Source organism: Neoarius graeffei, chromosome 5, assembly GCF_027579695.1.
Source record: "Neoarius graeffei isolate fNeoGra1 chromosome 5, fNeoGra1.pri, whole genome shotgun sequence".
Taxonomy (NCBI): domain Eukaryota; kingdom Metazoa; phylum Chordata; class Actinopteri; order Siluriformes; family Ariidae; genus Neoarius; species Neoarius graeffei.
In genome coordinates, this window is record NC_083573.1 from 3,364,829 (window position 1) to 3,379,432 (window position 14,604).

Below are 14,604 nucleotides of genomic sequence, written 5' to 3' on the forward strand. Positions count from 1 at the left end.
CAGGAACTGGGGCCGTGTTCCAGACAGACCCTGACATACTGGACCTGAACACAGTGATCCAGATTCTTTGCTCTTTTGGTTCCAGCTGTGCGTAAAACCCTCAGTGAGGTATCTCGGGATGTGAGCTGGAGGTCAGTCCCAGACCTGCACCTCTCACGCACACTGAGGGAGCTTTAATTACATCAGCCGAACAAAGCATGTTCTGGAAATTACTGGGATTTATTCATGAATGAGAATACAGTAGAAAGTAACAAGGTCCATGATCTGCTCGCTGAGGAGTCAAAGCTTGAGGCGTAATACTTGTCCATATTAACAACAGCAGAACGTGACGAGGCAAAAGAAAAAAATAATTAGAACAAAACAAGAAAAAAATATCATTAAAAACAAAACATGAAAGCATCATCTATAACATGAGAAGCAGCCTAACGATAAACATGAACTCAAACAACATAATTTAACAAGAATAGGCTACTGGTTAATGATTATTGGCCGAAGGTGAAGTGACGATCGGTGTATAACATCAGAGATGAGGTCGAGGTTGTTATTCACCGAGCCTGAAGTGGATAATTATTTTAATATAAATCCACAGATAATTGAGAGGAAAAAAGTAATTTTTCAATCTTCAAAAGCGATATGTAAATGTAATAACAGCACGGCGCAGACTTGTCACTTATCGATGCCGAGTCACACAAAATACTTGGTTTTGAAATCGATAAAATAAATCACAATTCCACCTTCCCTTTGAATAGTTTTAGAGCAAACTTCGGAGCAGTGCTTTAGGAACAGCAAAAGAAGTCATCATTTGTAATTCTTCCTCACTCACAGTATGAAGAATGATGAAGCGATTGGCCGCCGTTTTGCCGAGTCGCTCGAGGTGATTATCAAGAAATGGTCCGAATCTCTCAACCAATCAGAGTGTGCAATTTTCTATAATCACCTCCATATTTATACGAAAAGAATAATACAAAAGCGCAAATAATAAACATGGTATAGCAACTTGATACTAGACAGCAACAATAAAACAAGAAACTGCTTTAACTATAAAATAACTACAAAAATGTATCCATAAACAATTTAACAAGAATATAAGAGCAACAGTAGAACATTAGAAAACAAAAAAAATCTACTTAACAATACAGCAGGACGAGAAACAACACAAACGATACAATTAACCAGCAGAAACAGAACAGGAAGTGATGTAATAACACCATAAAGACAAGCAACAACTTCAGAAATATCTCAAATTTATTTAAAGAAAAACAATACAATCATGCTCCGGTATAACGACGGAAGACAAACATAATCTAACAAAATACGTCTTCCAGCAATTTAGCAATAATATAGCCTGGCAAGCCAGACTAAATGTGAATATTTAGTCTGGTCTCGGTCGTAGACATTTCCGAAGGGTGTGGGTAGGAACAACCTGTTGTCTTTCAAACTGTCTCTGTGCGTATAGGCCAACGCTCTGACCAATCAGCGCAACTGTGACGTAGTCAGAGCGACAGAAAGCACATAGAAAGTGCCTGAAGGAACACTCCCTGAAGGCCTTCTCCCCTTTACCACATTTTCCCCTATTGAAAAACAGTACATTGTAATGTTATTGTTCAATCACAAAGCAATTACGTCCATCTAAACTAGCTTCTAAGTGCTATTTCCAAATCACCCGGACAATACATTCAATATCACAAAGCAATTGCGTTAATGTAAACTTGCATCTTTCGCCCATAGGCTTCAGATAGTTAACATTAAAAGGCCGTAAACTGAGGGGGATAAATAAGGGAGCAGTCCCAACATTCGGCCTGTTGTACTGGCAATAGCTAAGGGCCAAGCGTAACTGTTACCAAGCATCGCCGTCATCTTTTAGGAATATACTTGACACACACTTTACTATTGCGTAGTTAAGAGTATGCCTCTTAACATTTGTAAATGAGGTGAACCTCATCCACCACGACTCCAAGGATGTTGTCTTGAAACACTTTGGTCCCCAACATGTCGCGCCAATTCTTTTGTAAAAGCCATGCCTCCGGACTGCCGAACACCAACTGGCACTGGCCCCTTCGGCTCTTCGCTGGTTCATCGACGCCCAATTGCATGGCCGTGAGTCCAAAATTGTTTGCCTCCTTCACCTGGTCCTCCATTGGGGCTACCAAGGGCGAGACAATTACCACCATAGGGTTTTCACTTAGCCCCATCCTTTTGGCTACGAGCGGAGCCAGCTGGTAGATCAGACTTTTGCCATAGCCGGTCGGCAAAACAGCGAAAACGTCCTTCTTGAAAAGGAATGAGCGGAGAGCCTCTTCCTGCTCATGTTTCAACGAAAACTCCAAGTCTAATTCTTCTAAAGCTGATTCCAAAGCGGAGTCAAACGAGCGCTGTTCACTAGCCGTAGCCATCTTTCCTGTTGTGCTTTCTCCAGCGTCGCACAGCTTTGTCGTCACTCCTGCAAAAGCCTGCCCAAAGAATCCAAACAAAAACCTTGCATTGTGATTGGCGGGCACGATTTGATGTCTGGGGTGTGTTGTTGATATGGCCCGAGGCTAGACCCACTCGTAGGCAAAAATATTTTTGGCCGCTAGGCGGGTAGGTCTAGTTTACTAGGCTAGCAATAATAAGAAACTCAACGTTAAACAACATTAAGAAATGTATAACAAAGAACATGCTCTAAGAAATAATTGAACAAGAAATGACTTGTTTCTTGTAATATTGTGCACGTAGCAAAAAATAATTCAAGCACGGTTGGTTTGTTGTTGCATGGAGAAACCTTCTGACCATCACACCATGACATGAGCTTCAGATGGAAGAGGGGGACCGAGTCAGATGCTGTAAACTGTGGAATTCATGAACTGGCACATGAACCCAGATTAATTCTACTGAAGTGAGTTTAGTTCATGCTCCATGGCCACGCTGGTCTCTCATGGCTGTGCAGTCCACGCTCCCCCATGATCCAGCAACACTTCTGGGAAAACCTGTCTCAGGAAGGAGCTGTTGATCACACAGATGGAGGGAAGAGCTTTCTTTGAGGGGGAATTCCTCACCTTCAACCAGCTGGTGAAGGAGTCGGGGTCCAGCACCTGGACTGATGACTTAATGTCCTCAAATAATGCTTGTTGTTCTGCATGAAGCCCTGGAGATCCATGTAACCATGACTGAAATTCAGTGGTGAAGATAGTGTTGCTAGCAATTCAGAAAAGCTTCTCGCTTCCAGTTGAGCACCATGGAGGTTGAAGTACCTCTTGAAGCTGTTCATGGTCAACTCCAGTGTGTTTCGATTACTGACCACAAGATGGCAGCATCATCACTCAAGATTCGAAAGAATGAAGGAATAAACTGCTTTTTCTTTTTTTTTTTTTGCCCTCAAAGTGCAGGTTGAAAACGTTTTCACTGATTTCCCCATTAGCTTTCACACAATATAAATGAATTCTATGATCTAGTATTAATTGAGCCCGGGAAAAGTGGAAGGATTGGGCCCATGCGGATGTGTTCGAGGAGTAGAATGTTCCAGAACACACTGATGAGTATGGAAATTGGAGCTGGGGGCGCAAACGTTTGCACTCAGTTTTCCATGTAAACAAAGGCAGTCACATTTCTTAACATTTCTGAAATAATAACTACTGTATTGTCATTTTTAGTTAGCTTTTAGTGCATTTCTCCATCTGGATGCGACAGGTGGTGGACTTTCACATGCTAGCTACTTAGCTTGGGAGTCATTATTAGAAAAAAAAAAAAACTCATCACGTTCCACTCTGGTTTGAGTGGTGAAGGTTAATGGAAACATCTGTAAGGGGAGGAGAAGACAATTTTGATGCTGACTAAGCTAATGATTGAGGCTAAATATTTAGCTTGCTAGCGTATAGGTGTTAAGATAATGTGAAAGCACTGTGGTGGTGGAATAAAAAGACAAAAATGTCCGGAATATGAATGTTTTCCTCAGATGTGTCTGTAAATTAATATGAAAATGCTCCATGTGACCTAAATTAATGATTTTGCTAGCTAGCAAGTGGCTAAATCTTTGATGGAGAAAAGCACAGGCAATAATGGAAGGAATATCATGGATCATTCCCCTCAGATTTGGTGGTGTTAGTCTAAAATATTGACCTATTTTCGATGTATTTCAAACTCAAAGGCTTCTATGACTAAAACAATAATTGTGCAAAATAGTACGTAGCTGTGAAGTTTATACCGAAAACCGTTAAAGTGCCATGACCAACAAAGACTTCTTTTTTCCTCAGATGAGTGGATAAACGAAGAAATGACACATGACTGAAATTATGACTTTGTATGATGAAAATTACACTAATTCGACTTAAAGCGAGACGGCCTTTCGATTTCATAAAATCAGTGAAATGTAGTTCCGTCTGAAATGTGGTGATTGTGAGATATGTTTAGTTCTGTAATATCTCACAAAATATCAGGCCATTCTGTGGCTGGGAAGTTATTTAATTTGAGGGGATTAAAGCAAATAATGTGCATGAAATCGCTCGCTTGGCGCAGTCAAGCAGACAGAGGAAGTCCGTGTGCGCATGCGCAGGTTTACCTTCTTTTGGGTTTTACGGCAGCTGGCATCCACAGTGTTGCATTACTGCCATCTACAGGTTTCCCTTTGAGCGTGCACTGACGGTTCCATCATTCTGTCGCTAAACGAACAGCTGATCACACCGAGGTGCTCGCTGAGCGCCCATATTTATTAGTTTGGTCCTGCATTTCCTTTCCTTCGTATATAACATAACATCTTTTCTTCTCGCTTTCTTTCCGTTACTGTAGTCGCTCTTTCACGTTTCATTCACACACTCATGTCCTCCATTTTTCTCTCCTGTTTCAAATTTGTATCCCACAATGCCTTGCGTGAACAGGGAAAGCCCACCACGGGATGCAGGATGTCGTATCTTGTATTAGGTCATGGTGAAGCAGGAAAAAATAGCGGAGAATTTAGGGACACATGGAGATAAATTCATTAATTTTTCTATTTAAAAAAAAAGAATAAAGTTGGAAGTCTGATTCGAATTCAGTAGCTTTTGGTCACTAAACAAAAATAACTGGGTGTTGGGAAAATTCTTTTTATGACCCACACTTGAAAAATCTGAAAGGCAGTACAGCTTTAACAGCGGCAGGTGATTTTGCGAAATCGTCATTTTCGCTGTGGTAATTCTTGTAGCGTGGAGCCGTTTCGAGCCGTTTGGTCTTTTTTCAGGAAAACGTAAATGCTTTGTGATGTGGTGGGAACGCCTCCGTTGTCGTGAGGTGTGGTGGATATTTACGAATAAAATCGCACTGTTTTTTGACTGAATAGATTTGCACTATTGAGTGAAAATGTGTTGGTTATGTTGAGCCTTTTTGTATTAATTTCACAACACATCTGAAGAAAATTCCAGACTTTTTTTTCCCCTTCAGTCACTGAGCTTTTACATTGATCTTAACCGCTGTGATGTTTCATGTCATTTTAATGGAATGTTTTCCTCAGATGTGTGACCGTTTTTCGAAATAGCATGTAGCTAGTCGGTCTTGATGGAGGAAAATCGTAACAAAAAAAAAAGAGGAAAATGTCAGGAATGAGATCATTTCCCTCCGATGTGTTGGGGAAATAACAGACAATGCAATGTGACTAAAACTGTGACTTTATATGACAATTGCACTGTAATTCAACATAAGTTACGTGCTGTTTACCAAAATCGTTATTTTTGTCGTCCGGAGCCTTTTCTTATTCGTTTAACAAAATATCTGAGGAAAATGTTCCTATTCCCGACATGTTTACATTGGTCACACGGTCACTATGCGTTTGTGTATTTCTGTTCCAGATGAAACTACGAGGTTTTTTTTTGTGAACATTAACATTTTCCTCACATGTGGTCTGAAATTAATAAGGGCTCCAGAAAACCAAAGTGACACTTGGCGTTTCCTCCGACTTGAATTGCTGTTTTGAAGAACATCACCTTTGCGTAACTCATTAACTCGCAACATTTCAACTTGTAAATACGCACTCGCCGACCACTTTAATAGGAACTTGTTCTTGATTCTAAGATTCCTGTTCTTGGCTGCAGGAGTGGAATCCATTGCGATGGTCTGTTTTCTGTTGCATGCTGAGACGCTTTTCCGCTCACCACAGTTGGAAAGAGTGATTATTTGAGTTACTATATCCTTCCTGGCAAAAAAGCTCAAACCAATCTGTCCATTTTCTGATCGTTTTTATCAACAAGGCGTTTGTTTCCACCCACAGAACTGTCGTTCACTCACTGTTTTTTGTTTTTCGCACCGTTCTGTGTAAACTCTCGAGACTGTTGTGTGTGAAAACCCCAGGAGGAGATCAGCAGTTTCTGAAATACTCATCTGGCTCAAACCAACACCCAGACCACAGTGAAAGAAAGAAAGTGTCCCACTTCACTGTGAGATCACAATTTTTCCCGTTCTGATGTTTGAACATTAACTGAAGCTCTTGATTTGTATCTGCGTGATTTTGTGCTGCTGTCAAGAAAATGAGATCGGTTTTCACCTTGTATCCAAACCCTTGGTGTAAAATCTTTGTGTATTGTTATAATGATTGATTTTCTGCTTCATGTCCTCCTCTGAAATGCGGCAGTGCCTCAGATCGTGAAAGAGCGAACAGGCCCACGGGGTGTGTGTGGTGGATTATATTTCTATGGATATGAGGATTACATGACCGTTGTGTAATTGTAGTTGTCAATACAAGTGTCCTAAAGATGCACGAGTCCACACACACACTTGTTCTTGTTGGGTGTTTTGTCCTTTTTTGGTATTTCCGGGCTGTAAATTACACCTGAGTGCTGTTGTGTAATAACTGAGTTCCCACTCCACTCTCATGCAGCCTAAAGTGCTTCATAATTGGGGCGCGGTGACAACGCGGGCACCAAACACACTTCCTGAAGGACGAGGCGCCATGATTGGGTCAGCTCATACAGCCACCAGGAACAAGTCCTCATCCAACACACACGCGTTCATTTTCGAGTCCTGGACGTTTTAACGACACGATGAATCATGAACACGCGCATTTTTGTGATTCTGAAACCGTTTCCTGTGCTGCCATGATGTTTCATCAAGACAGGAAACGGTTAACGTCTCAAAGCTGTATTCAATTAAAATGTTGGTTTTTATAAGGAATAAAGCACTCCTCCATGTAATGCTGTTTGAGTAAATTCATACTGTGGTGTGATGAAGCAGTTACTGTTCCCACGGTGATTATTTTCCTGGAACAGCGCCTCATGCTGTTTTATTTTCTGCCTTTATGATCAGTCTAATCTTGTTTGGTTGGAATTCTTCTTAAACATGAGTTTTATTATCTTTCGCACACTTTAGGCTGCGTCCCAATCCAATGTAAAGTAGTTTTCCGGTGGTAATTCGCCTTCACCCGGTCATGCTCAGGTGCTGCTCAGGTGCGGATATCTGTTTCGGATACGCCGATCCGTCCGTCGTGTCTGCGTAATCAGCCGCTCGGATTCAGCAGCACGAGAACCATCAGGAATCAATCAGGCGGCTCTGAGGCCACCTCGGCCATCTGCGTTTCCCTTTTCTGAAGTGTCGAGTGTGGAGTTATGTCTGAGACGTGTGTGGGAGATGTTCGGATGCTCAAATTGGATATTGATGCATTGGCGAGGAAAGGGGATTGGATTCATCCAAACACGAATAAACGATATGAAAATTGGCAATTTATGCAGCAAAGCTTTCGTTCCTCATCAAGCACTCGTTCACATGTCGATGCTTGTTGATTCAGGAGCACGTGATCTCAGTGCTTTGACTTTGGGAAGTGATGGAATCGAATCGCTTGTTTGGAGTGGAGTTTCACATCTCACACACCGTCTGCTCAGTCCTGGTTTATTTTGTCAGAAGGTCGGAACAGCTGTCAAAGCGCAAATCGCAGGTAAAGATGACGTGAAGACATCTCATGTACAAGTATTCCTTTCTGAATTGGCCAAAAGCTCATCGTCATGAGTTTTAAAAGACAAGGACAAGTTTATTCAGTGCAGATGATGAAGACCCGAGTGCAAGACTGTTGCCTCACAGGAAGAAGGTTCTGGGTTCGAACCTCATGAATGACTGGGGTCTTTCTGTGTCATGTTGGCATGTTCTCATGCTTGTGTGGGTTTCCTCTGGGTTCTCCGGTTTCCTCCCGCAGTTCAGACATGTATTCAGTCAACTGGCTCCTCTAAATCTGCCAAAGGTGTGAATGAGTGAGTGTGATGGTTTTGTCTGTCTCACCCTGTGATTGATTGGTGGCCCGCCCAGCATGAACCCTCACCTCTTCCCTGGAGTCAGCTGGGATTGGTTCCAGTTTCCCTCACGACCTTGACGGACCAGTGCAAAAGATGACGGATGGATGACCTTACGAGTCTGGTTCCTCTCAAGGTTTCTTCATGTCGTCTGAGGGAGTTTTTCCTTGCCACCGTCGCCACAGGCTTGCTCATTGAGGATAGATTAGGGACAAAATTAGCTCATGTTTTAAGTCGTTCAAATTCTGTAAAGCTGCTTTGCGGCAATGTTTATTGTTAAAAGCGCTATACAAATAAACTTGATGAGTTACTTCTGAAGTGTGGAAATTACCTTTTTAGTTTTTGTAAAAATGAAACGTTAGTCGTATGGACTGGGAAGCCCCGCCCACTTCACTGGAACTAAGAAAGGAAAGGAGAAACAGGAAGAGATGAAAAAGCAAGCGGGACGAATGGAGAATGAAAAATTGTGAATTGAAAGAGAAATGGAGATGTTCAATGGCAACAGCAAAAGGGTGAACAAAAGAAATGACAAATGGAGAAAAAAGGAATGGAATGAGAGGCAGCTTGGAAGAAATTAAGAAAATGAAAGCGAAGCAAAGGAAACCGCAGCATGAAAGGCAAACAAAAAAGGCGTGCACGTGAGAGAGCAGTGAGATGTTCAGAAGTTGCTGATCAGAATGAATTCTTGAAGTGTGTGAGAGAAATAAAATTTAAAAAAAAAATTACGTTAACGGCATTGAGCAGACGCTCTTATCCAGAGCGACGGACAGCATACACGGAGCAGCCTGGGGGGCAGTTGGGATTCAGTGCCTTGCTCAAGGGCACTTCTGCCATTCTTGCTGGTCCAGGGAATCAAACCCGTGACTTTTCGGTTCCAAAGCTGCTTCTCTAACCATTAGGCCGTGACATTGAACAATGATGTCCTATGTGATGGATCAGCGTTTGTCGTCTGTGTTTAGGATCTGATCCAGCGTCCGTGATGAAACGGAGCTGAACTGAAAACTAGCACAAAGCAATGTTTCAGAAAAACGGAATAAACACAACAATCTAATCAGAAGATCCGGTGGTCTGTTGGTTTCATGTCAGAGTGTCCCAGTAAAAAGGAAACACATAAATCTGTACGTTTACCTCGCGTGTTTATGCAGATGTCCAATTGTGGCAGCGCGGGTGTGGTCCAGCGTTGGTTGGGAACGGCGAGGATGCAGGTTGAACCAGCGGGTAACTCGACGAGGTGCATCTGTGTCAAATTACTGGCTGTTTATTAACCCACGTTTCTGTGTGTCTTTGAGACAGTCAGGAACGAGAGAGAGAGAGTTGATGACCTGTTGTGTGTTTGGGACTGAAAAGTGTATTAAAATAAAAGAACCCACCCGTTCTGAAGCCTGCTTCCTGTTCCTTTGTTTCCCAAAGTTCGAAAGGTGCGACACAGATTTATTGCTTCACTGCCCAAACCATGAAATCTGAACAAAATTAGCATGAGGCTCAAGAGCTGAAGTGAAGGGTGCAGTGTTTTTTGTTTTTTTGTTTTTGTCCTGTTGTTCAATCTCCACAATTTGTCCGTCTCAGGGGTCAGAAGGTCACCAAAGCGACTTGAAGCGACTGGACTGCACGAAAGAAAGGATGGATGGACGCGTCAAATGAAACTGGAAACGTGATAGGAAGCTAAAGGGGGGGGGGGTTAATACTGGTTTACCTCTGTCCATATCTCCATTCGTCCAAAACACCCTTTCTGAACAACCACAAATCGTAGCCGCTTGGCACTTGGTACCGAGCTTCAGCTTGGGGTTCAATACCGTGTATACCGTTTTCAGGTCTGTTGCACATCGACTTCCTGTTTACCGACTGAATGTATTTACGAAACACACAGGGTGGATTTTGACACCATTTCAAGAAGCAAAATGCTATTTCAAAATGACTGTTTACCAGGATGCTATTTGAAGTCCCTGGGGAGAACACTGCTCTTTACTTCTTTCAGGGTTCATTATTTGTTGAAGTCAACGTTCAGAATAAGTGTCCTATTCCTTCGATTGCTTGCATCCTGATATAAGTGAGAGCGGAGGGGATACATAAGTGAGCAGGAGCTTCCAGTTGATCTTGTTTTTGCTCACGTGTGTTTATCGGCATTATTTTCAATGAAATGTCGAGTTTCCATGATTTGCAAATCACATTCTGGTTTGATTTATGTTTTACGTTAAAGTTAAAGCATCCCAACTTTTTTGGAATTGGGGTTGTACATAACATGAAAGAAGTAGCTAAAATAAATTAACACGATGATCATGAATAAACATTAGCCTTAATTGATGATACAAAAGACAGTGAATTCAAAGCCATTTGTTTATGGCACTTTTCAGTGAAAGTCAGAGGAAAAAAATACTGTACTTTGTGAAACATCAGGATGATCTTCAGACCTTCTGGTTTAGTGGATTGTCAGTAAAGGCACACACTGGGGGATATGATGTTATAGAAAATTATCAACAGAATGGCATGATGAAGCTAATATATATCTATAACAGTAAACCTTAGATCTTAAAACCTTTCTTCTCTCGTTCCTGTTTGATAAATCCAGAAAGACGCTGCAAGAAATTTACGATCCGGAGGAATCCCAAATCCACAGGAATGTAGTGAAACTGCAGCTGAGGAGGAAGACGAGGGGCGAGAATGATGGAACGGTGAGGAAGGAAAGCGTCAGATGGAAAAGAGAAGCAGACCAGACAACAAAGCCGGTCATTTAATCCCATGATGCAGAGAAGTAAAAACTTGTGGTTTTATAGGATGAACGCTAATTTTATCCAAAAGATTTCAAACATGTACAGATTTAAACACGAGCTCATAGAAATAAAACATGCATGATCGAAATAGGAGTTTCTCCTGCATGTTATTTATTACTCTAAAGTTTTGTGTCTTAAACCTGAATTTTAAAATATTCAATTTCTTCTGTTTGGAGTTATTTCTGCATTGCCAGGCTCTTGGATCCCCTCAGAACCTCATGTAGCCACAAATCATGTCTGAAGTGAGTCAGGAAATTATCATAATTACTCTTGTAGCACAGCGACCATAAAACCATGAACTAATACTCAAAGGCCAATGAACACACGTTTAGCCAGATGCTATTGTAATAAATTACAACCTTGGAGTTTACTCCAGCAGTTACGGTAGTTTCCTCTTGTTTTCGGGTATTTACGGTAGCTGTGTTACTCCAGCAATTACAGTAGTTTTGTCTCGTTTTCGTGTATTTTTGGTAGCCGCGCTACTCCAGCAATTATGGTAGTTTCCTCTTGTTTGTCCATTTATGATAGCTGTTACTCCAGCAGTTACGATCATTTCCTGTTTAGTGCATTTACGGTAGCTGTGTTACTCCAGCAGTTATGGTTGTCTCCTGGTTTTAGTCTATTTACGATAGCTGTGCTATTCCAGCAGTTATGGTAGTTTTGTCTTGTTTTAGGGTATTTACGGTAGCTGTGCAGCTCCAGCAGTTATAGTAGTTTCTTCTTGTTTTAAGGTATTTACGATAGCTGTGTTACTCCAGCAGTTATGGTAATTTCCTTGTTTTAATCTATTTACGGTAGCCGTGCTACTCCAGCACTCAGTGGCAGATTTAGCAAATTGAGGGCCCCAGGCGAAGGTATGTATGGGGCCCCCCTCATCCGATCCGAAACAAAAAAAAAATGTACCGACTGCATGGTGGATAGGCAGGTAAAGCTAATCTATAGGGAAGTAAAGGTTGGAGAAAAACATTCCCCTTTAAACCCTGCATACACTTCTTTACTCCAAAATGAAGATGAAAGCAGAGAACACACAGAGTAGCACTGCACAAACTAATAGTCATGATGGAACCCAACAGAGAAAAAGATTTCAGATAACATCTGTCTTTGCCAAAATGCCAGGAAAACCAGCACTGTTTATTTTTTTTTAAATATCAGAACATTTCAAACATTCTATAAATAAAACTACATACATGATTGTGAGTGTGTTTGTGAGTGAGTTTCTGTGTGCGAGTGAGTGAGCGAGCGAGTGTGTGTGTGTGAGTGAATGAGTGTGTGTGAGTGAGTGAGCGTGTGAGTGAATGAGCGTGTGAGTGAATGTGTGTGTGTGTGTGTGTGTGTGTGTGTGTGTGTGTGTGTGTGTGTGTGTGAGTGAGTGAGCGTGTGAGTGAGTGAGCGTGTGAGTGAATGAGTGTGTGAGTGAGCGTGTGAATGAATGAGTGGGCGTGTGTGTGTGTGTGTGTGTGTGTGAGTGAGCGAGCGTGTGTGAGAGTGAGCATGTGTGAGTGAATGAGTGTGTGAGAGTGAGCATGTGTGAGCGTGTGTGCGAGAGAGAGTGGGTGAGTGAGTGAGGGGAGGTAAGAAGTGTGGACTGAAGAGAGATGAGGTGGTATGTGGCTCGAAGCAACTCCATATCCATGTGAATGTATGTGTCAGTGAGTGAGAGAGAATGAGACAGTGTGTGTGTGTAAGAGAGAGAGAATGAGAGTGTGTGTGTGTGTGTAAGAGAGAGAGAGAGAGAGAGAGAGAATGAGACGGTGTGTGAGAGAGAGAGAGAGAGTGTGTGGTGTGTGTGTGAGAGAGAGAGGGTGAGTGAATGAATGAGAGAAAAGAGAGATTGTTCCCCACATCAGAGTCCGACTTGTTCTCACAGGTCTTCACACGTACATGATGCACAGCCAGATGTAGGAAAATGTAAAATAATAATAAAAAAACATTGTCACCAACTAACAATATGGTCTATGAACAAAATGAGTGTGTGTGTCAATAAAAGGCTGATTCAATTACTTTAGCTATCCAGAAGTTAGTGATGGGCATCTTCTATTATGAATTGAGAAGGTAACACAACAGCAATCATTGGAATTAAGAAATGATCTGAATTTTGTATTGTTAGGCCTAAATGATTACCTTCTCTCTCTCGCATTTCTGTCCCTTCCTATCTCTCTTCCTCATCCCTCTGTTTCTTTTCCTCCTCATGCCTGTTTTTACTTTCTCTCCCTTGTCTTTCTTTCTCTCCTTCTTTTTCTGTTCTTCTCCTGCTCTTCTTTATGACTGTGTTTGAGTGCTGAGTATTCCATCTGCTTTTGTCTCGGTCCCTTACTCTCCTCCTCCCTCTCTTCCTCCTCATGCCTTTTTTTGTCTTTCCCATCATGTTCATACCAATCTTACTCTGCGAGCCTTAGCCTCAGCAAATCGTATAATTATGGAGTCTGTATCAAGTTTCCACTATCTCATGTTCAATAGAAATGACAGCCAGGGATGACGGTCTTTCTTGGGACATAGATGAGCGCAGATATGTTTTCAATCGTTTCAGTGTAGAGAAACTTCTCTCACCTGATGCAATTGTAACGGGAAGTGTGAGCAAGAGCCGCAGGGCTATGCTCAGATTTGGATAAAGATCTAGGAAATTCCCTTTGTATATGTAGCTAAGAACTTCCAATGGTGATGTGTGTGGGGAGAAAGACCTAACAGCACCTGTAGTTTCCATTGTTAGGTCCCCTGCATCCACATCCTCCATTGCCTTCTCAAACCTGTTGCAGCATTCATCTAGATTGCCTGCCTGTACAGTGCTTTTCATTGTTTCAGTGGAGTAGAGAAATCCATACAAATTAAAAAAGTTCTCCATGTATGAGAATCTCTCCCTAGTCATGACCAGGGCAGTATCAACTAGGTGTAAGAAGAACTCTCTTCTGAAACGTTCCTCTGCAGTTGAAGTGGTCTCCTCTGTGCCCTCATAGTCAAACTGCCTTTTTGTTTTTTTTCTGCCGAACGTCTGGCCAGATCATCTCCACCTCCCCAATCTTCTCTGCAATTTCTCTGGCATCTATTTTAGCGGCATTGAATCCATTCACCCTGAAATCTTGGAGGAAGTCTATGACTGCAGAGATTTCCCTCTTCATGGTCTCAATGCTCACTTTGGGGCCCTGTAGTAACTTACTGACTTTGTTGATGTACAATACATTGTACCACATCACACAACTTTACCATAAATGGCCATTTCTTCAGTTCTTGGCAGAGGCTTGAAGCACTGGATGCACACTCTGAATCTCTCTTTTCTATGGCGAAGTCATGTACAGCCTCCAGGGCATTCAAAATTTCTGGAAGCTGATACCGTACATCTTTTACAGCCTCCACATGGCATTCCCATCTGGTAGTTGACAAGGCCTTGATGGTAAAATCCTTCACATTCGCCTGAAGAATGGCCCACCGTTGAACAGAGCCACTAAAAAGATTGTAGAGTCTCTAACACACCATAGAATTTAAGGGATGTTGTGGAGGATTTGACAGCATCCCCAGTGACCAGGTTCAGTGTATGACTTCCACACGGGATACAGAGGGCTTTGGGGTTGAGGTCAAGGACCATCTTTTGTACCCCCTGCTTCTTTCCCTGCATATTACTACCATTG